Source organism: Neoarius graeffei, chromosome 27 (genome assembly GCF_027579695.1).
Source record: "Neoarius graeffei isolate fNeoGra1 chromosome 27, fNeoGra1.pri, whole genome shotgun sequence".
NCBI classification, from domain to species: Eukaryota; Metazoa; Chordata; class Actinopteri; order Siluriformes; family Ariidae; genus Neoarius; species Neoarius graeffei.
Genome location: NC_083595.1, coordinates 19,274,577 through 19,296,346, shown reverse-complemented (window position 1 = coordinate 19,296,346; position 21,770 = coordinate 19,274,577). Strand labels below are relative to the sequence as shown.

The 21,770-nt window shown below is 46.4% G+C and overlaps 1 protein-coding gene across 2 annotated transcripts in view; it reads left to right on the top strand.

The window, feature by feature from the left end:
* Nucleotides 1-21,770, top strand: part of acp2 (acid phosphatase 2, lysosomal) — a 153,649-nt gene that overhangs the window by 87,498 nt on the left and 44,381 nt on the right. The gene's annotated exons all lie outside the window — the stretch shown is intronic.

Sequence of the window (21,770 nt, the reverse complement as noted above, 5' to 3'; positions counted from 1 at the left end):
GGCTCGCGCCTTACCAGCTAATAAGGTGATCACAAAGGCAATCTTGCGGCGATCCGTAGTGTAGGTGGTAGGCTGAAGCTCAAAGGTGAGTTGACACTGGGTAAGGAACTCTCGGCACTCACTGTGCTTGCCGTCATACCTCTGTGGTGCAGGAAGGCTGGGTTCGCGAGGTGAAGAAGGCAGCATTGCAGGAGGCACTGGAGCAGGAGTGGGAGCTGGATCAGGAGCAGGAACTGGATCAGGAGCAGGAGATGCAGGCAGAGATGTCAGCTGTGCCAGGGTTTTCCCAATTTGCTGAAGCAGTTCCTCGTGGCGAGCGAGGGCCTCACGTTGGCTGGTGAGCGTACGTCCATGAGCGTCCATGGTCGCTCCGAAGCGTGTCAAAGCTGCCATAATTCCCTGAAGGTTGGCCGGGTAGACAGTTGAAGCAGCCTCTGCTGAGTCGGTCATGACGGAGTCTTTCTGTTAGGGTTTTGCTGGGATTCGAACCTGGTTCGTTGGTGTGATAATCCAGCAAACCCCCACTAGGCCACCAGGGGGATGACTCAAATGCAGAGGCGTGAGGCGGAAGTAGAAAAAGAATCAAAAGGTTTATTTAAACTATATACACTATATACAGGGCAAAACAAAAGACAAAAAAAAAACCAAAGAGTATAATCCAAAAGAAAAGCAAAGTGCAAAAATTCAAAAGCTTAAGAAGATCAAAAAACACAGTACAAAGGAAACTGGAGATAAACATAACAGCACAAAGACTCCGTGACAAGAGGACTGAACTCAGGGGTATAAATAGACAAACTAATTAAGGACACAGGTGAAGATAATTAGGCAATTAACACAAACACAAAACACAGGAACAGTGGTGGCCTCTAGAGGCCAAAATAAACACGACATGAAAAGGAAATAACAGCGGCCTCTAGAGGCCAAAACAGTCCTAGTCCTAACAATTTTAGAGATCTAATATTTAATAGCCCCACCTTTAGATCACCCCTCCTAGAACTGCCACCTTATTGTGGTGGAGGGGTTTGTGTGCTTGAATGATCCTAGGAGCTATGTTGTCGGGGGCATTATGCCCCTGTTAGGGTTTCCCAAGGCAGACAGGTCCTAGGTGACAGGCCAGACCAAGAGCAGTTCACCAAAAAACCCCTATGGAGAAAAAATCCAGGACCGTGACGTCGCCCGGTAGGACGCAGCCGGGGCCCCACCCTGGAGCCAGGCCCGGGGTTGGGGCTCGTATGCGAGCGCTTGGTGGCCGGGCCTTTGCCCATGGGGCCCGGCCGGGCTCAGCCCGAAGAGGTGACGTGGGCCCGACCTCCTGTGGGTTCACCACCCACAGAGGTAGCAGTAGGGGTTTGGTGCAGTGTGGATTGGGTGGCAGTCGAAGGCAGGGGCCTCGACGACCTGATCCCCGGACACAGCGGCTGGCTGTTGGGACATGGAATGTCACTTCGCTGGGGGGGAAGGAGCCTGAGCTTGTGCGGGAGGTTGAGAGGTACCGGCTAGAGATAGTCGGGCTCACCTCCACGCACAGCTTGGGCTCTGGAACCCAGCTCCTCGAGAGGGGCTGGACTTTCCACTTCTCTGGAGTCGCCCGTGGTGAGCGGCGGCGGGCTGGTGTGGGCTTCCTTATAGCTCCCCAGCTCAGCCGCCATGTGTTGGAGTTTACCCCAGTGAACGAGAGGGTCGCCTCTCTGCGCCTTTGGATTGGGGAGAGGGCTCTTGCTGTTGTTTGTGCCTACGGGCCAAATAACAGTATAGAGTATCCGGCCTTCTTGGAGTCCCTGGGAGAGGTACTGAGGGGTGCTCAGACTGGGGACTCCATTGTGCTACTGGGGGACTTCAATGCTCACGTGGGCGATGACAGTGACACCTGGAGGGGCGTGGTTGGGAGGAACGGCCTCCCCGATCTGAACCCGAGTGGTGTTTTGTTATTGGACTTCTGTGCTAGTCACAGTTTGTCCATAACGAACACCATGTTCGAGCATAGGGGTGTCCATAAGTGCACGTGGCACCAGGACACCTTAGGTCGGAGGTCGATGATCGACTTTGTAGTCGTGTCATCTGATCTCCGACCCTATGTCTTGGACACTCGGGTGAAGAGAGGGGCTGAGTTATCAACTGATCACCACCTGGTGGTGAGTTGGATCCGCTGGCGGAGGAGGAAGCTGGACAGACCTGGCAGGCCCAAACGTATTGTGAGGGTCTGCTGGGAACGTCTGGCCGAGCACTCTGTTGGGGAGGTCTTTAACTCCCACCTCCGGGAGAGCTTTTCCCAGCTTCCGAGGGAGGCGGGGGACATTGAGTCTGAGTGGACCATGTTCTCTACCTCCATTGTGGACGCAGCTGTTCGGAGCTGTGGCCGCAAGGTCTCCGGTGCCTGTCGTGGCGGCAATCCCCGAACCCGGTGGTGGACACCGGAAGTAAGGGATGCCGTCAAGCTGAAGAAGGAGTCCTATCGGGCCATGTTGACCTCCGGGACTCCTGAGGCAGCCGACGGGTATCGGCAGGCCAGGCGTGCTGCAGCTCGGGCAGTTGCAGAGGCAAAAACTCGGAACTGGGAGGAGTTCGGGGAGGCCATGGAGAAGGACTATCGGTCGGCCTCGAAGAAATTCTGGCAAACCGTCCGGCGCCTCAGGAGGGGGAAGCAGTACTCTGCCAACACTGTTTACAGTGCGGGTGGGGAGCTGTTGACCTCGACTGGGGACATTGTCGGGCGGTGGAAGGAATACTTTGAGGATCTCCTCAATCCCACCGTCATGTCTTCCACTGAGGAGACTGAGGCTGATGACTCAGAGGTGGACTCGTCCATTACCCAAGCCGAAGTCACTGAGGTGGTTTGCAAGCTCCTCGGTGGCAAGGCACCGGGGGTGGATGAGATCCGCCCTGAGTATCTCAAGTCTCTGGATGTTGTGGGGCTGTCTTGGTTGACACGCCTCTGCAACATCGCGTGGCGGTCGGGGACAGTGCCTCTGGAGTGGCAGACTGGGGTGGTGGTCCCTCTTTTTAAGAAAGGGGACCGGAGAGTGTGCTCCAATTATAGGGGAATCACACTTCTCAGCCTCCCAGGGAAAGTTTACTCCAGGGTACTGGAGAGGAGAATTCGACCAATAGTCGAACCTCGGATCCAGGAGGAACAATGCGGTTTTCGTCCTGGTCGCGGAACACTGGACCAGCTCTATACCCTTCATAGGGTGCTCGAGGGTTCATGGGAGTTTGCCCAACCAGTCCACATGTGCTTTGTGGATCTGGAGAAGGCATTCGACCGTGTCCCCCGTGGTATTCTGTGGGGGGTGCTTCGGGAGTATGGGGTTCGGGGCTCTTTGCTAAGGGCTGTCCGGTCCCTGTACGAACGGAGCAGGAGTCTGGTTCGCATTGCCGGCAGTAAGTCAGACCTGTTCCCGGTGCATGTTGGACTCCGTCAGGGCTGCCCTTTGTCACCGGTTCTGTTCATAATTTTTATGGACAGAATTTCTAGGCGCAGCCAGGGGCCGGAAGGAATCCTGTTTGGGAACCACAGGATTTCATCTCTGCTTTTTGCGGATGATGTTGTCCTGTTGGCTTCTTCAAACCAGGACCTTCAGCATGCACTGGGGCGGTTTGCAGTCGAGTGTGAAGCGGCTGGGATGAGAATCAGCACCTCCAAGTCCGAGGCCATGGTTCTCGACCGGAAAAGGGTGGCTTGCCCTCTCCAGGTTGGTGGAGAAGTCCTGCCTCAAGTGGAGGAGTTTAAGTATCTCGGGATCTTGTTCACGAGTGAGGGAAGGATGGAGCGTGAGATCGACAGGCGGATCGGTGCAGCCTCCGCAGTGATGCGGTCGCTTTACCGGTCCGTCGTGGTGAAGAAGGAGCTGAGCCAAAAGGCGAAGCTCTCAATTTACCGGTCGATCTACGTTCCGACTCTCACCTATGGTCATGAGCTTTGGGTAATGACAGAAAGAACAAGATCGCGGATACAAGCGGCTGAAATGAGTTTCCTTCGCAGGGTGGCTGGGCGCTCCCTTAGAGATAGGGTGAGAAGCACAGTCACTCGGGAGGAGCTCGGAGTAGAGCCGCTGCTCCTCCACATCGAGAGGAACCAGCTGAGGTGGCTCGGGCATCTTTTTCGGATGCCTCCTGGACGCCTCCCTGGGGAGGTGTTCCAGGCATGTCCCCCCGGGAGGAGGCCCCGGGGAAGACCCAGGACACGCTGGAGGGACTATGTCTCTCGGCTGGCCTGGGAACGCCTCGGTGTTCTTCCCGAGGAGCTGGCCGAGGTGTCTGGGGAAAGGGAAGTTTGGGCTTCCATGCTTAGACTGCTGCCTCCGCGACCCGGTCCTGGATAAGCGGAAGAAGACGAGACCTTTAGATCAAAGGTGCTGGCAGCAGCTGTACGGTCAGTATGATCTAATTTTATATTGATTAGGTTACTGGAACAAACTCTCTGAAAATTTCTACCTTTTTGTTGAGCTCGAGGAACAGACACAGTCTCGATGTAGTGGACCCTGAGTGACGACTCTGTGCAGCTAGCAGACAGTCGGTTTAGCCTGTTTGTCTGCTCCCTGGCTTTGGCTCTGGATTGTCAGAAATTAACTAGGCCTGTTCTGAGACTATGACCTATGCTGCAGGAAATGAGAGCAGCACCTTCCTGAGTGGGATGGATACCGTCCCGCCCTAACAGGCCAGCAGTGCCCTTAAAATTAGCCCAATTATCTATAAAGCCCACACTGTTTTCAGAGCACCACCTGGACAACCATCAGTTCAGCGACCATAACCTGCTGTAAGCTACATCGCCACGCTGCATTGGGATGGGGCCAGAGCATACTACAGCATCGGACATCGCCTTCGCTAATTTAAACACCTCTGCAAAGTTACTCTTAGGAACCTCAGACTGACGAAGGCGTATATCATTAGCACCTGCATGGATAACTATCTTTGAGAACCTGTGCTTGCCTAGGACCCTAAGATTACCTGCTCTGGTATATGAGTGGATAGTCTAGTAGTAGAGTAGCCAATCAGCCAATCTCGCAAGACGTTGAAATGGCAAACCAATAAATTTATACATTACGCCATGCAAACAAACAGGAAGTGAGTCATAAATTCACCATGGATTGCCTGATACTGCTCAAGCTTTACAGGTTATAGGATATCATGGTTCTGAAGTTATCCACATGCGCAAAGTCACCCTCTGTTATTGTACCACCATTTGTACATGGACAGTAATGACTCCATTGCCAAAACACGTGTTACATTTTGATGTACTCTTCCTATGTGGCTTGTTGGATTCATGCCATATTTGATGTCAAAATATTGCTGATTTTAAGTTGGGAAGGGATTTGCAATATCTTGCAAGATGTTGAAATGATGAACCAATAAATTTATCTTACGCCACACAAACAGGAAGCATGTCATAAATTCATCATTCATTGCCTGATGTAGTTAAAACTTCACGGGTTATAGGATATGATGATTCTGATGATATCCACATGCTCAATTTGACCCTCTGATATAGCGCAATCATTTGGACCTGGACAGCAATGATTCCATTGCCTAAAATCTTTGACTCATGAAATTTGGTACTCATATCAGTCCTGGCTATCGCTACTCGGGAATAGAGGGTGTGTCCAGAGGACACCATAGCGCCCCCACATGTCATTGAGACTTCTGCCCGGTATATAGTTTCACCTATCCATGTCAAATTTGGTAGGTGTGTGGAGTACCCAGAGATAAACAAAATTGCATATACATTGCATCAGCCATGCTCAGCAGGAAGACAGATATTTCTGGTTTTGTGCATTTTGACATGTTTTTTGTTTTAACGACCTCCTAGGCGGTTTGTTGGATCAACACCCTATTTGGCATACATCATACCAAGATGTTGCTGATGTTAAATCGTGAAGGGATTTGCGATATGTCGCAAGACGTTGAAATGGCGAACCAATAAATGTATACATTATGCCACACAAACAGGAAGTGAGTGATAAATTCACCATGCATTGCCTGATACGGCTCAAACTTCACAGATTATAGGAAATCATGGTTCTGAAGAGATGCACATGCCCAAAGATACCCTCTGGTACTGCACCACCATTTGGACATGGACATTAATGACTCCATTGCCAAAACACCTGTTACATTTTGATGTACTCTTCCTCGGCGTTTTTTTGGATTCATGCCATATTTGGTGTACATCATGTCAAGATGTTGCTGATTTTAAATTGGGAAGGGATTTGTGATATCTTGCAAGATGTTGAAATGGCAAGCCAATAAATTTGTTATGCCACACAAACAGGACGTGTGTCATAAATTCACCGTACATTGCCTGATATGGCTAAAAATTAATAGGTTGTAGGATATAGGATGGTTCTGATGATATCCACATGCCCAATTTGACCCTCTGGTATAGCACCACCATTACTCTCCATGGCTCAAACTTCACAGGTTATAGGATATCATAGTTCTGAAGATATAGACATGCCCAAAAACACCCTCTGGTATAGCGCCACTATGTGGACATGGACAGAACAAGCTATGGTTGAGATGAAGTTGCTCGGATAGGCACGAGATTTGGTGTGATTTGATACCCATGTGATACAGGACTGTAACAGTTCCTTGATGAGGGTGGAGTACAGAAGCACGGCAGGCGGGAATTGATGTGTACACACTCTTTCATTTATTTTCCGCTTTTCAGCATCACACACTCACACTCTCCCAGTCTCTCCCTCTCTCTCACACACACACACACACACACACACACACACACACACACACACACACACATGTGTTCTGGTCAGGAGAGCTCTCCTCTCTCTGCGCTCTCCCTCCTTTTCTATCCTCTGTCACTGCAACACAAACACACATTAATTAGACACAGGTGCATTGACTTTGCCACTCACCTTCCCTGGCCCTGTCCTCCATTTACAAACCGACGCTAGACCACACCCCCGCTGCCACATACCCCCACCGCCTGACTCAGGCCGGGGAGCCGTCCGGCCTGCAGCGGACTCACCCCCCGACGGAACAGGAAGTCTGCCACTACCATCTGCGCCCCTGTCCTGTGGACCACCTCGAATTTAAATGGCTGGAGGGCTAGATACCAATGGGTGATCCGCGCATTGGCATCTTTCATGCGGTGGAGCCACTGGAGGGGCGCATGGTTCAAACAGAGGGTGGAAGGGCACCCCAGCAGGTAGTATCGGAGGGTGAGGACTGCCCACTTGATGGCCAAGCACTCTTTCTCGATGGTGCTGTACTTACTGTCACGCATCGAGAGTTTGCGGCTGATGTACAGCACGGGGTGTTCCTCGCCCTCCACCTCCTGGGACAAAACGGCCCCCAGCCCTCTGTCCAATGCGTCCGTCTGCAAAATAAAGGGGAGAGAGAAGTCAGGGGAGTGTAAGAGTGCCCCCCCACACAGTGCAGCCTTTACCCTGGTGGAAGCCTGTTGGCACTGCTCTGTCCACTGAACTGGATCTGGTGTTCCCTTTTTAGTGAGATCAGTCAGCGGGCTGGTGATATCCGAATAATTAGGTATGAACCTACGATAGTAGCCAGCCAGCCCCAGGAACTGTCTCACCCCCTTTTTGGTCTTAGGCCTCGGGCAGGCTGCAATCACTGCTGTCTTGTTAATTTGGGGACACACCTGCCCATGACCCAAGTGGAAACCCAGATACCGTACTTCCACCCACCCAATTGCACATTTTTTCGGGTTGGCTGTGAGACCCGCCTGCCTCAGCGACTCTAGGACGGCCCTAAGGTGTTCTATGTGCTGCAGCCAGTCACTGCTGTATATAATTATGTCATCTAAATAGACTGCCGCATAGGTGGCGTGGGGGCGAAGGATCTTGTCCATGAGCTGCTGGAACGTAGCGGGAGCCCCAAACAACCCGAAAGGAAGTGTGACAAACTGGTGTAATTCAAACAGTGTGGATAAAGCCATTTTCTCTCTGGATAGAGGAGTCAAGGGGATCTGCCAATATCCCTTTGTCAAATCCATTGTCGAATAAAAGCGAGCCGCACCTAACCAATCGAGCAACTCATCAATACGAGGCTTTGGGTACGCGCTGAATTTAGACACCGCATTGACTTTTCGATAGTCCACACAGAACCGGACCGACCCATCGACCTTGGGTACCAGGACCACCGGGCTGCTCCAGTCACTGTGTGACTCCTCGATTATGCCCATATCGAGCATGGCCTTGAGTTCGTCCTGAACCACTTTTTTTTGTGTTTGGGTAAGTGGTACAGGCATACACCACCACCCCTGGGGGTGCTTAAATGTGGTGTTCTATGAGGTGGGTGCGGCCAGGAAGGGGCGAGAACACGTCAGAAAATTCCTCCTGCAACTTGGCTACCTCTGTGAGTTGGGCTGGTGAGAAGTGGTCTCCACAAGGGACTGGAGTGGTTCGGGTTGTGGTTTTGGTTATTTTTATCTCTGGCCCCAGCACCGCCTTCTCTGGAACTGCCAGCACCACAGGGATCCCCTCATTTCAATGCTTTAATAGGTTGAGGTGGTATATTTGTAGAGCCCTGCCCCTATCTGATGCCACTTTGAAACTCCTACCCGGTATACACCTCTCTGTGTCAAATTTGGTAGGTGTGTGGAGTGCCCGTAGATGAACAAAATTGCCTTTATATTGTATCAGCCATAATCAACAGGAAGTGAGATATTTTTGGTTTTGTGTGTTTTGACACGTTACATTTTAATGAACTCCTCCTAGGCGGTTTGTTGGACCTATGCCATATTTGTTATACGTCATGTCAAGATGTTGCAGATGTTAAATTGTGAAGGGATTTGCAATATGTCGCAAGATGTTGAAATGGCGAACCAATAAATTTATGTTATGCCACGCAAACAGGAAGCGAGTCATAAATTCACCATGCATTGCCTGATACGGCTCAAACTTCACAGATTATAGGAAATCATGGTTCTGAAGAGATGCACATGCCCAAAGATACCCTCTGGTATTGCACCACCATTATAACAGTAAGAGATGGCGCCGCGGATGGTTGCCTCAGTACTTCGCGCTCTCGTACTTTCTATGTTTTTGTGTATTTGTTGTGTTTTTTGCACTCTTTCGCTGGTCACATACTCCAGAGAAGAACTCCTCCTAGGCGGTTTGTTTGTTATAAACATTGGAATAACCACCAGTAAAGTTTTTTCATCGGTTTTCATTGCTCCGGAAAGTTTTCCAGAGCTACTTGTTGGAGGAGCAGCAGCTCTCTATGGATTATGCCAAGGATGCCGGAGACACCGGCGGAAGCTAGCCGGCACGCTTGTCAGGCTGAGACAGCAGGGGTTTCGCACTGTGCTCCCGTCTATTCACCTGGCTAACGTACACTCTCTGGCCAACAAGATGGACGAACTGCTGCTCCTCAACACAATCAACACGGATTTTAACAGATCTGCTGCCTTGTGCTTCACCGAAACCTGGCTCAGTGAGCACATCTTGGACACTTCTCTCCACCTGCCTGGATTTCACCTGCACCGAGCGGACCGTGAAACGGAGCTCACGGGGAAAATGAGGGGAGGCAGAATCTGCTTTTATATTAACGAAGGTTGGTGCACTGATGTCACGGTTCTAAACAAATCATGCAGTCCTCATCTGGAGACATTATTCATAAACTGCAAACCGTTTTATGCTCCGCGAGAGTTTTCCTCATTTATTCTGGTTGGAGTTTACATCCCCCCTCAGGCGTGTATTAATGAGGCGTTACAACACCTGGCTGACCAGATAAACAATGTGGAGAAAAAACACCTGGACTCTTTGCTCATTCAGTGCATTTACATGCACATCCAAATCGAGCTACTGTCGGTAATTGAGCTAAGGGTCCCAGCAGGGGTGCCAGAGAAATCCAATCCTACATGCACACAAGGAAATCGAGCTATTGTGTGAGGTACATTGTGCACCCGAGCCACAGGTGGCGCTACACGCCCCATCGTGTTGGTACACTTGCGGTTGTCGTCATGAAGAAGAGCTATTCAAGAGTATAAACAAAGTTATCAGCAGTGTTGCCAGACACTGCTGACGTTTTCCAGTCCAAAACGTTCAAATCCACCAAAATGCACTTAAAACCGCCCAATCTGGCAACACCGGCAGTTCCGTGTTCACAAGTTCCATGCTCAAGCTGTTAGGCTTGCTCTAACAGACTGTATGGCTACAAACTGTCCTGCACAGACCACTGTTTTGTAAGACAACTTATTTTGCACAATTGTATATTTTTCTAAAGTCCATTTTTTGCTTACAAAAATTATTATTTTTTTGCTTACAATTTAACTTATGTCTTAATAAACACACAAAAAGTTCAATTGTTTTGTTTTTATTGACATTCTTCAGATGTTGGACACACACACACATACATATATATATATATATATATATATATATATATATATATATATATATATATATACAGTGGTGCTTGAAAGTTTGTGAACCCTTTAGAATTTTCTATATTTCTGCATAAATATGACCTAAAACATCATCGAATGTTCACACAAGTCCTAAAAGTAGATAAAGAGAACCCAGTTAAACAAATGAGGCAAAAATATTATACTTGGTCATTTATTTATTGAGGAAAATGATCCAATATTATATATCTGTGAGTGGCAAAAGTATGTGAACCTTTGCTTTCAGTATCTGGTGTGACCCCCTTGCGCAGCAATAACTGCAACTAAACATTTCCGGTAACTGTTGTTCAGTCCTGCACACCGGCTTGGAGGAATTTTAGCCCATTCCTCCGTACAGAACAGCTTCAACTCTGGGATGTTGGTGGGTTTCCTCACATGAACTGCTTGTTTCACATCCTTCCACAACATTTTGATTGGATTAAGGTCAGGACTTTGACTTGGCCATTCCAAAACATTAACTTTATTCTTCTTTAACCATTCTTTGGTAGAACGACTTGTGTGCTTAGGGACATTGTCTTGCTGCATGACCCACCTTCTCTTGAGATTCAGTTCATGGACAGATGTCCTGACATTTTCCTTTAGAATTCATTGGCATCATTCAGAATTCATTGCTCTATCAATGATGGCAAGCTGTCCTGGCCCAGATGCAGCAAAACAGGCCCAAACCATGATACCACCACCACCATGTTTCACAGATGGAATAAGGTTCTTATGCTGGAATGCAGTGTTTTCCTTTCTCCAAACATAACGCTTCTCATTTAAACCAAAAAGTTCTATTTTGGTCTCATCCCTCCACAAAACATTTTCCAATAGCCTTCTGGCTTGTCCACGTGATCTTTAGCAAACTGCAGACGAGCAGCAATGTTCTTTTTGGAGAGCAGTGGCTTTCTCCTTGCAACCCTGCCATGCACACCATTGTTGTTCAGTGTTCTCCTGATGGTGGACTCATGAACATTAACATTAGCCAATGTGAGAGAGGCCTGCAGTTGCTTAGAAGTTATCCTGGGGTCCTTTGTGACCTCACTGACTATTACATACCTTGCTCTTGGAGTGATCTTTGTTGGTCGACCACTCCTGGGGAGGGTAACAATTGTCTTGAATTTCCTCCATTTGTACACAATCTGTCTGACTGTGGATTGAAGGAGTCCAAACTCTTTAGAGATGGTTTTGTAACCTTTTCCAGCCTGATGAGCATCAACAACGCTTTTTCTGAGGTCCTCAGAAATCTCCTTTGTTCGTGCCATGATACACTTCCACAAACGTGTTGTGAAGATCAGACTTTGATAGATCCCTGTTCTTTAAATAAAACAGGGTGCCCACTCACACCTGATTGTCATCCCATTGATTGAAAACACCTGACTCTAATGTCACCTTCAAATTAACTGCTAATCCTAGAGGTTCACATACTTTTGCCACTCACAGATATGCATTATTGGATCATTTTCCTCAATAAATTAATGACCAAGTATCATATTTTTGCCTCATTTGTTTAACTGGGTTCTCTTTATCTACTTTTAGGACTTGTGTGAAAATCTGATGATGTTTTAGGTCATATTTATGCAGAAATATAGAAAATTCTAAAGGGTTCACAAACTTTCAAGCACCACTGTATATATATATATATATATATATATAAACACAAATACAATGACTTGTTTATGTACACAATTCACAGCTATGCAACAGCTGTACAGATGTATTTGGGGATACAGTAAGTGAGCTAAATTTTAACAGTGCAAACAATGCCACAAAAAGAAAAGATTCATGCCGTTGTCATGATTCGTTGTCATGCTGACCGAGGCTGTTGTGTTTCCCGCTTGTGGTCTCGTCACTCGTCACTTCCGGAAGGGGCAGTGCTGAAGTAAGTAGCTCGACTACGTAGCTCGATAGGGTTTACATGCACTAAGTAGCTTGGCTACAATTGCATAATCTAGGTCGTGTAGCTCGATTACGAGAAATCAAGTTCGGTTCAATTTCAGCCTAGCTAAGGTGTTTCCATGGCATTTAGAACTTCGATTTCAGTCGAGCAACGGCAGAAATTCGATTTTCTCTATGTGCATGTAAACGCACTGATTGTTTTGGGGGAATTTAACAGAGCAATCCTCAGCCATGAACTGCCAAAATATAAACAGCACATTAAGTATCCCACCAGGGACACTAACACTCTGGACCATTGTTACACTGTTTTAAAGGACTCATACCACTCTGTCCCCTGTGCAGCCTTGGGACTATCTAATCACTGTATGGTTCATCTTATCCCGTCCTACAGGCAGAAGCTGAAATCTGCTAAGCCTGTAGTTAAGACGGTGAGGAGATGGTCCAATGAGGCCAAAGTGGAACTACAAGCCTGCTTTGACTGCACTGATTGGAGTGTTTTTGAGGCTGCAGCCTCAGACCTGCACGAACTGACTGATACTGTGACATCTTGCATCAGTTTTTGTGAGGATATGTGTGTGCCTACCAAAACCTTCCGCATATACAACAACAATAAACCCTGGTTCACTGCAAAACTCAGGCAACTTCGACAGAACAAAGAAGAGGCCTACAAAAGTAGAGACAGAGTTCTTTATAATCAGACCAGAAACACACTGACAATGGAGGTGAAAGCAGCTAAGAGGAGCTATGCTGATAAGATTAAAAACAGCCTTTCAGCAAACGATCCGACGTCAGTCAGTGTGTTTACATGCACATAGAAAAATCGAATTTCTGCCGTAGCTCGACTGAAATCGAAGTTCTAAATGCCATGGAAACACCTTAGCTCGGCTGAAATCGAACCGAACTGGATTTCTCGTAATCGAGCTACGCGACCTAGATTATCAAATCAAATCAAGTTTATTCGGATAGCGCTTTTAACAATAAACATTGTCGCAAAGCAGCTTTACAGAATTTGAACGACTTAAAACATGAGCTAATTTTATCCCTAATCTATCCCCAATGAGCAAGCCTGTGGCGACGGTGGCAAGGAAAAACTCCCTCAGACGACATGAGGAAGAAACCTCGAGAGGAACCAGACTCAAAAGGGAACCCATCCTCATTTGGGCAACAACAGACAGCCTGACTATAATATTAACAGTTTTAACAGGTATAACCCTCAACTGTCCTCATGGGGCCGTCCTTCACAGGAGTGGTGCGATAAAACTCCGACCAGACACAGGGCACCAGGATGGATCAAGCAGGTCCGAGGGGCAGAAGAGGCCAGCATCTCAATCCCAGGATCAACATGTAACTCAGAGGGACAGATGGGGGGGGGGGGGGGGGGGGGGAGAGAGAGAAAGAAAACACAGGTTGTTAGGTATGCCCTAAAAATGACAAGTATTAAATCTGTGTGGTAGGCTCGCAGAGACGAGAGTCTTTACATCAGGCATAACACACAACAATGGCATGTTAATATGGTAAAAAATATCATGACCTGCTCTGGCTGGATGCTTGATTGGGTGATGGGAGCACACTCCTCAGCAATGATGAGATGCAGATGGGACCCTTAGGGCTGGCCAAGACAATTCAGTTACATTTCACCGGGTCTGGGACATGCGAAAGAATGTCTGACGGCCGATTCCCTGCAGGCTACGATAGCCAGTCGAGGTCTCCACCCTCTCCAAAAGATTTCCTGTTGACTCCATGTAACTCAGAGGGACAGATTTGGGGTGTGGGGGAGGGAAAGAAAACACAGGTTGTTAGGTATGCCCAATGTCACCTGAATAAGTAGGAGCAGTATACATATTGCACCGAGTACAAGCAGGGACTCCGGCAACTAACTATGACAGCATAACTAAAAGGAGAGAGCCAGAAGGTAACACAGGCATGAGGGAGCCCCGGGACATAAAGCAGCCAGCCACTACACCGTCAACAAACTCGAGTGAGCAAGCGAGTGGGGACTGACAGCATCCATACATCCCAGTTTACCAAAACACTCTATGTCTGAGGACCCTCCAGATCTACTCCTTTACCTCATAAACACCATTAACAAAAGGCTTGACTAAACAGATATGTTTTCAGCCTAGACTTAAATGCTGAGACTGTGTCTGATTCCCGAACATTACTTGGAAGGCTGTTCCATAACTGTGGGGCTTTGTAAGAAAAGGCTCTGCCCCCTGATGTAGCCTTCACTATACGAGGTACCAGCAGATAGCCTGCACCTTTTGATCTAAGTAGGCGTGGCGGGTCATAGAGGAGCAGAAGTTCACTCAGGTACTGTGGTGCGAGACCATTTAGTGCTTTAAAGGTCAATAGTAGTATTTTATAATCAATACGAAATTTGATTGGGAGCCAATGCAGTGTGGATAAGACAGGCGTGATGTGGTCATATTTTCTAGTTCTAGTAAGGACTCTTGCTGCTGCATTTTGAACTAACTGGAGCTTATTTATGCACTTATTGGAACATCCAGACAGTAAGGCATTACAATAATCCAACCTGGAGGTAACGAAAGCATGGACTAGTTTTTCTGCATCATGCAATGACATTAAATTTCTTATCTTTGCAATATTTCTGAGATGAAAGAAAGCTATCCGGGTGATGTTATCAATGTGAGTTTCGAATGAAAGACTGGGGTCAATAATCACTCCGAGGTCTTTTACTGCTGCACGTGAAGAAACAGAAAGGCCATCCAGAGTCACTGTGTAATCAGAAAACTTACTTCTAGCTGTATGTGGTCCTAGCACAAGTACTTCAGTCTTGTCAGAGTTAAGCAGAAGGAAATTAATAAGCATCCAGTGTCTAATGTCCTTAACACATTCCTCAATTCTATAAAGCTGGTGTCTCTCATCAGGTTTTGCAGAGACATACAACTGTGTGTCATCATCATAACAGTGGAAACTAATACAATGTTTACGAATAATATCGCCCAGAGGTAACATATATAGAGAAAAAAGCAGTGGACCCAAGACAGAACCTTGTGGAACACCAAACTTTACCTCGGTACATCTAGAAATATCACCATTTATATCAACATACTGATAACGATCAGTTAGATAAGACCTGAGCCAGGAGAGGGCCATTCCCTTAACTCCCACAACATTTTCTAGTCTATCCAGAAGAATGGAATGATCAATGGTATCAAATGCTGCACTAACGTCAAGCAACACAAGTAGCGAGACACAGCCCTGATCAGATGCCAACAGTAGGTCGTTTACTACTTTAACCAGTGCTGTCTCTGTGCTATGATGAGGTCTAAATCCTTACTGATACTTTTCATGGATGTTATTCCTATGTAAATATGAGCATAACTGCTGTGCCACAGCTTTTTCAAGGATTTTGGAGATAAAGGGGAGGTTTGATATTGGCCGATAATTGGACAGCTGACAGGGATCAAGGTCAGGTTTTTTAATCAGGGGTTTGATAACTGCTAGTTTAAAGGATTTGGGTACATAGCCAATCATAAGAGAAGAATGTATTATTTTTAGAAGCGGTTCAATTACTCCAGGCATTATCTGTTTGAATAGATGTGTCGGTAAGGGATCTAGTACGCAAGTTGAGGCTTTTGATGTAGAGATTAATGAAAGTAATTCAGTTTCTTTTAGGGGAGTAAAACATTCTAACTGATGATCTGATACAGTTATATTGTTAACTACAAGGTCACTTTCATTGTCTAACCTTAAATTAGTAGTTTGAATTTTTTGTCGGATATTCTCAATTTTGTCATTAAAAAAATTCATGAAGTCGTTGCTACTACATACTGCAGGTGTGCATGTGTTGATAGTGGACTTATTCCTGGTTAATTTTGCTACAGTATTAAATAGGAATCTAGGATTATTTTTGTTTTCTTCTATTAGGGAGGAGAAATATGTTGATCTCGCAGCACTAAGAGCTTTTCTATACTTCAGGAAGCTCTCCTTCCAAGCTAATTTGAACACTACCAATTTTGTTTGACGCCATTTACGTTCCAATTTTCGAGTGGTCTGTTTTAATGTGCGAGTGTCATCATTATACCAGGGTGCTAATTTTTTGTCTCTGACCATTTTCCTTTTTAGAGGAGCTACATTATCTAAAGTATGGCGGAATGTTGACTCTAAGCATTCAGTTGCCTGATCAAGTTCTGCAGGGGCTGACAGTGACCCAATCAAAGTTGACAGCTCTGGGAGATCATTTATAAAGCTCTGTGCAGTAGTTGACGTGAAAGTACGTTTAATACAGTAGTGTGGTGAGGTGCATATATTATTACTCAGACATAGTTTGAATGAGATGAGACAATGATCTGAGATAACTTCAGACTGTGGAAGTGTGACTATATTGTCTACGTTTAATCTGAATGTTAGTATTAGATCAAGGGTGTGACCACCATTATGGGTCGGTCCTATGACATTCTGCTTAATCCCGACTGAGTCTAAGATGGACACAAACGCTTTTTTTAAAGGGTCTTCTGGGTTATCGAAGTGAATATTAAAATCTCCGACAACTAAAGCTTTGTTTAAGGAAATAACCAGATCTGAGATAAAATCTGCGAATTCAGAAAGAAACTCGGAATATGGCCCCGGGGGCCTGTAAATAATAAGCAATGGAATTAACTGGGTAGACTTATTTTTCGAGGCTACATACATTATATGATTATGAAGAACTTCAAATGTATTAAATTTATAACCAGGTTTTTGTGTTACACCTAGATAATCATTATAAATAACCGCGACGCCTCCTCCTCTGCCAGTTAGACGAGGCTGGTGTATATAACTGTATCCAGGAGGACTCGCTTCATTTAATGCTATATATTCATTTGGCTTAATCCATGTTTCTGTTAAACACAGTACATTAAACTGCTGATCAGTAATGAGTTCATTAACCATTAGCGCTTTAGATGTAAGAGATCTAATATTTAATAGCCCCACCTTTAGATCAAAGGTGCTGGCAGCAGCTGTACAGTCAGTATGATCTAATTTTATATTGATTAGGTTACTGGAACAAACTCTCTGAAAATTTCTACCTTTTTGTTGAGCTCGGGCAACAGACACAGTCTCGATGTAGTGGGCCCTGAGTGACAACTCTGTGCAGCTAGCAGACAGTCGGTTTAGCCTGTTCGTCTGCTCCCTGGCCTTGGCTCTGGATTGTCAGAAATTAACTAGGCCTGTTCTGAGACTATGACCTATGCTGCAAGAAATGAGAGCAGCACCTTCCCGAGTGGGATGGATACCATCCCGCCCTAACAGGCCAGCAGTGCCCTCAAAATTAGCCCAATTATCTATAAAGCCCACACTGTTTTCAGAGCACCACCTGGACAGTCAGCAGTTCAGCGACCATAACCTGCTGTAAGCTACATCGCCACGCCGCATTGGGATGGGGCTAGAGCATACTACAGCATCGGACATCGCCTTCGCTAATTTAAACACCTCTACGAAGTTACTCTTAGTAACCTCAGACTGACGAAGGCGTATATCATTAGCTCCTGCATGGATAACTATCTTTGAGAACCTGTGCTTGCCTAGGACCCTAAGATTACCTGCTATGTCCGGCGCCCTGGCTCCCGGTATACACCTGACTAAAGCTGCTGGTGCCCCTAAAGGCTGAGCTAATTTCACGTGCCGTATGATAGAGTCCCCTATAACCAGAGCTCTTTCAGGTTTCTCAGTGGGTGCATCACTAAGGAGAGCAAACCTGTTCGACACATGACGCGGAGAGGAGTGGTGCTCCCGTGGGCGAGCCTCAGCGGTAGCTTTGGCTCTACGCTTATGCCGCCAAGCCGTCACCCATTCGCCCCGCTGTAAGGGCTCTAATGCCGGAGTTGGGGGATTGCTAACTCCATCTAAGGCGTCCAGACTTTCCCTAACAGAAACTACACTGTTCTCACGCTCACTAACCTGCTCTAAAGCCTGGACACACGCTTCTAGCACTGTAATCTTCTCCGTCAGAGAGCTAACTAATCTGCACTTATCACAAGTAAAGCTAATAAAGCTATCGCTAGTGACGGAGAAAGAATGACTAAACATCCTGCACTCAGCACACTGAACAGGCTGAAGGTGTGCCATGATGAAAAGATTCACGTACCTTAAATGAAGATCTGTTGATTTTAAAGCAGATCAGATGTGGATGGTCTCCGCTTGATTATGCAATTGTAGCCAAGCTACTTAGTGCATGTAAACCCTTTTGAGCTACGTAGTCGAGCTAAGTGACGAGTGATGAGACCACAAGCGGGAAACACAACAGCCTCGGTTGGCATGACAACAGTAGTAGTAGCGAGCAGCAGAAGAGGTCAGGACGAACAACATCTCTTGATGTTGCTGTCCTTGTCGCCGTTCTTCTTGTGAACACGGAACTGATAACTTTGTTTATACTCTTGAATAGCTCTTCTTCATGACGACAAACGGAAGTGTACCAACACGATGGGGCGTGTAGCGCCACCTGTGGCTCGGGTGCACAATGTACCTCACACAATAGCTCGATTTCCTTGTGTGCATGTAGGATTGGATTTCTCTGGCACCCCTGCTGGGACCCTTAGCTCGATTACTGATAGTAGCTCGATTTGGATGTGCATGTAAACGCACTGAGTGTGGAGAAGCCTGCGGAACATTACTAACTATATGAGACCATCCACCAACACTCCAGTGAACCATCAACTGGCTGACGAGCTGAATGTGTTTTACTACAGATTTGACACATTCACACCTCTCCCCCCTTCAGTCATTAAAGACTCATTTACACCCCCTACCATTCTGCCACCCCCCGCCTCTGACCCCACACCAGCACTCAAGATCTGTGAAGAGGATGTCTGTCAGCTTTTCTACAGACAGAAGATCAGGAAGGCACCTGGCCCAGATGGTGTGTCACCCTCTTGTCTGACGGTCTGTGCTGACCAGTTGGCTCCCATCTTCACCCAGATCTTTAATAGATCATAGATCCCTGGAGCTGTGTGAAGTCCTCTCATGCTTCAAACGCTCCACAATAATTCCAGTTACTAAGAAAACCAATATCACAGGACTGAATGACTACAGGCCTGTTGCCCTCATATCTGTAGTCATGAAGTCCTTCGAGAGACTGGTGTTATTATACCTGAAGGACATCACAGACCCCCTGCTGGACCCCCTGCAGTTTGCCTACCAGGCAAACAGGTCAGTGGATGATGCAATAAATATGGGTCTACACTACATCCTGCAACACCTTGACACTGCAGGGACGTATGCCAGGATCCTGTTCATGGACTTCAGTTTGGCATTCAACACCATTGTTCCAGACATCCTCCACACCAAGCTCACCCAGCTCACTGTGCCCTCCTCCACCTGTCAGTGGATTACAACTTCCTGACTGACAGGAAGCAGCAGGTGAGGATGGGGAGCATCTTATCCAGCACTTGGTCTATCAGCACTGGTGCCCCCCAAGGGTGTGTGCTCTCCCCACCGCTCTTCTCCCTTTATACCAACGACTGCACCTCAAGAGACCCGTCTGTTAAACTCCTGAAATTTGTGGATGATACAACGGTCATCGGCCTCATCCAAGATGGTGACAAGTCTGCATACAGACGGGAGGTTGAACGGCTGGTCTGGTGGTGAGGTCAGAACAATCTGGAACTGAACACGCTCAAAACTGTGGAGATGACAGTGGACTTTAGGAGGAGCCCCCACCTGCTGCCCATCACTAACAACACTGTGACTGCTGTTGAAACCTTCAGGTTTCTGGGTTTCACAATCTCTCGGGACTTGAAGTGGGAGACCAACACAGTCACTATCATCAAAAATGCTCAGCAGAGGTTGCACTTTCTGCGCCAGCTCAGGAAGCTCAACCTGCCTAAGGAGCTGCTGACACAATTCTACTCTGCCATCATTCAGTCTGTTCTTTGCTCTTCCATCACTGTTTGGTTTGGTTCGGTCACCAAACAGGAGAAGAACAGACTGCAACGGACAATAAGGTCTGCAGAGAAAATTATTGGTGTCAGCCTGCCCTCCATCCAAGACCTGTACCTGTCCAGAGTCAGGAAACGGGCAGGTAACATCTCTGCAGACCCATCACACCCTGGTCACAATCTGTTTAATCTTCTCCCCTCAGGACTATATAGATCACTGTATGCAAAAACAACCAGACACAAGAATAGTTTTTTTTTTTTCCCTCAGGCTGTCTCTGTGATGAACAGCTAAAATCCAGATTCATATATTAGTAATATCACTTGCAATATATCTGCACACTCATACTGTCATTCTGTGCTCACTGTTACTCATATTTATATTTATACTTATTTATATTTACTATTTCATCTTTGCACTATGCACCATATTGCACCAAAAGGGAAAATCCTTTCTGTGATGAACAGCTAAAATCCAGATTCATATATCAGTAATATCACTTGTAAAAAATCTGCACACTCATACCGTAATTCTGTGCACACTGTATACTTTATATTTATCTATTCCATACTTGATTTACTTGGATTACTTTGCACTATGCACCTATTGCACCATTTTTTTTCTTTCTGTTTGTTTATTTGTTTTGTGTATACACTTTTTATCTGTTTTGTACTATGAGAGCTAAGTGAAACTGGAGTCAAATTCCTCGTGTGTGTCCACATACCTGGCAATAAAAGTGATTCTGATTCTGATTTGAACATGGACAGTAATGACTCCATTGCCAAAACACGTGTTACATTTTGATGTACTCTTCCTAGGCGTTTTTTTGGATTCATGCCATATTTGGTGTACATCATGTCAAGATGTTGCTGATTTTAAATTGGGAAGGGATTTGCGATATCTTGCAAGATGTTGAAATGGTGAACCAATAAATTTGTTACGCCGCACAAACAGGAAGCATGTCATAAATTCACTTTACATTGCCTGATATGGCTAAAAATTAATAGGTTATAGGATATAGGATGGTTCTGATGATATCCACATGCCCAATTTGACCCTCTGGTATAGCACCACCATTACTGTCCAGCGATGTGAACAGTAATGATTCCATTGCCTAAAAATTTTGGTTCATGAAATTTGGTACACATATCATTCTTGGCCACTGCTACTCAGGGATAAAGGCTTGGCCTCAAGTGTGAGGGCCCTTCATCAATCCTAGTGGCTATATTTATTTATTTATTCTTCGGGGGGGAAAACTTATTTTCGAGACACTTGTGATGCTTGAAAACTCATGAATTTTGGCACACTGATCAAATGTGCGTAAAATCACTAATTTACATTGAGCAAGGGACTGGGCATGGTCCTGGAGCTCAATAGCGCCCCCGAGAACAGGCTATGGTTGAGATAAAATTGATTGTATTGGAAGAAATTTGGTGTGATTGATACTTTTGTGATACAGGACAAATTTCACTTGGTTGTATTTAATTCACCCCAACAGGAATTCAGCCATGCTGGATGGAATGTGGGATTTTGAAAATTTTCCGCGTTGTTTTGAGGGGCTTTCTATGGCTCATAACTCATGAAACTTTGCATATACATTTGTGCGATGATGCAATTTGAGGTGATATGG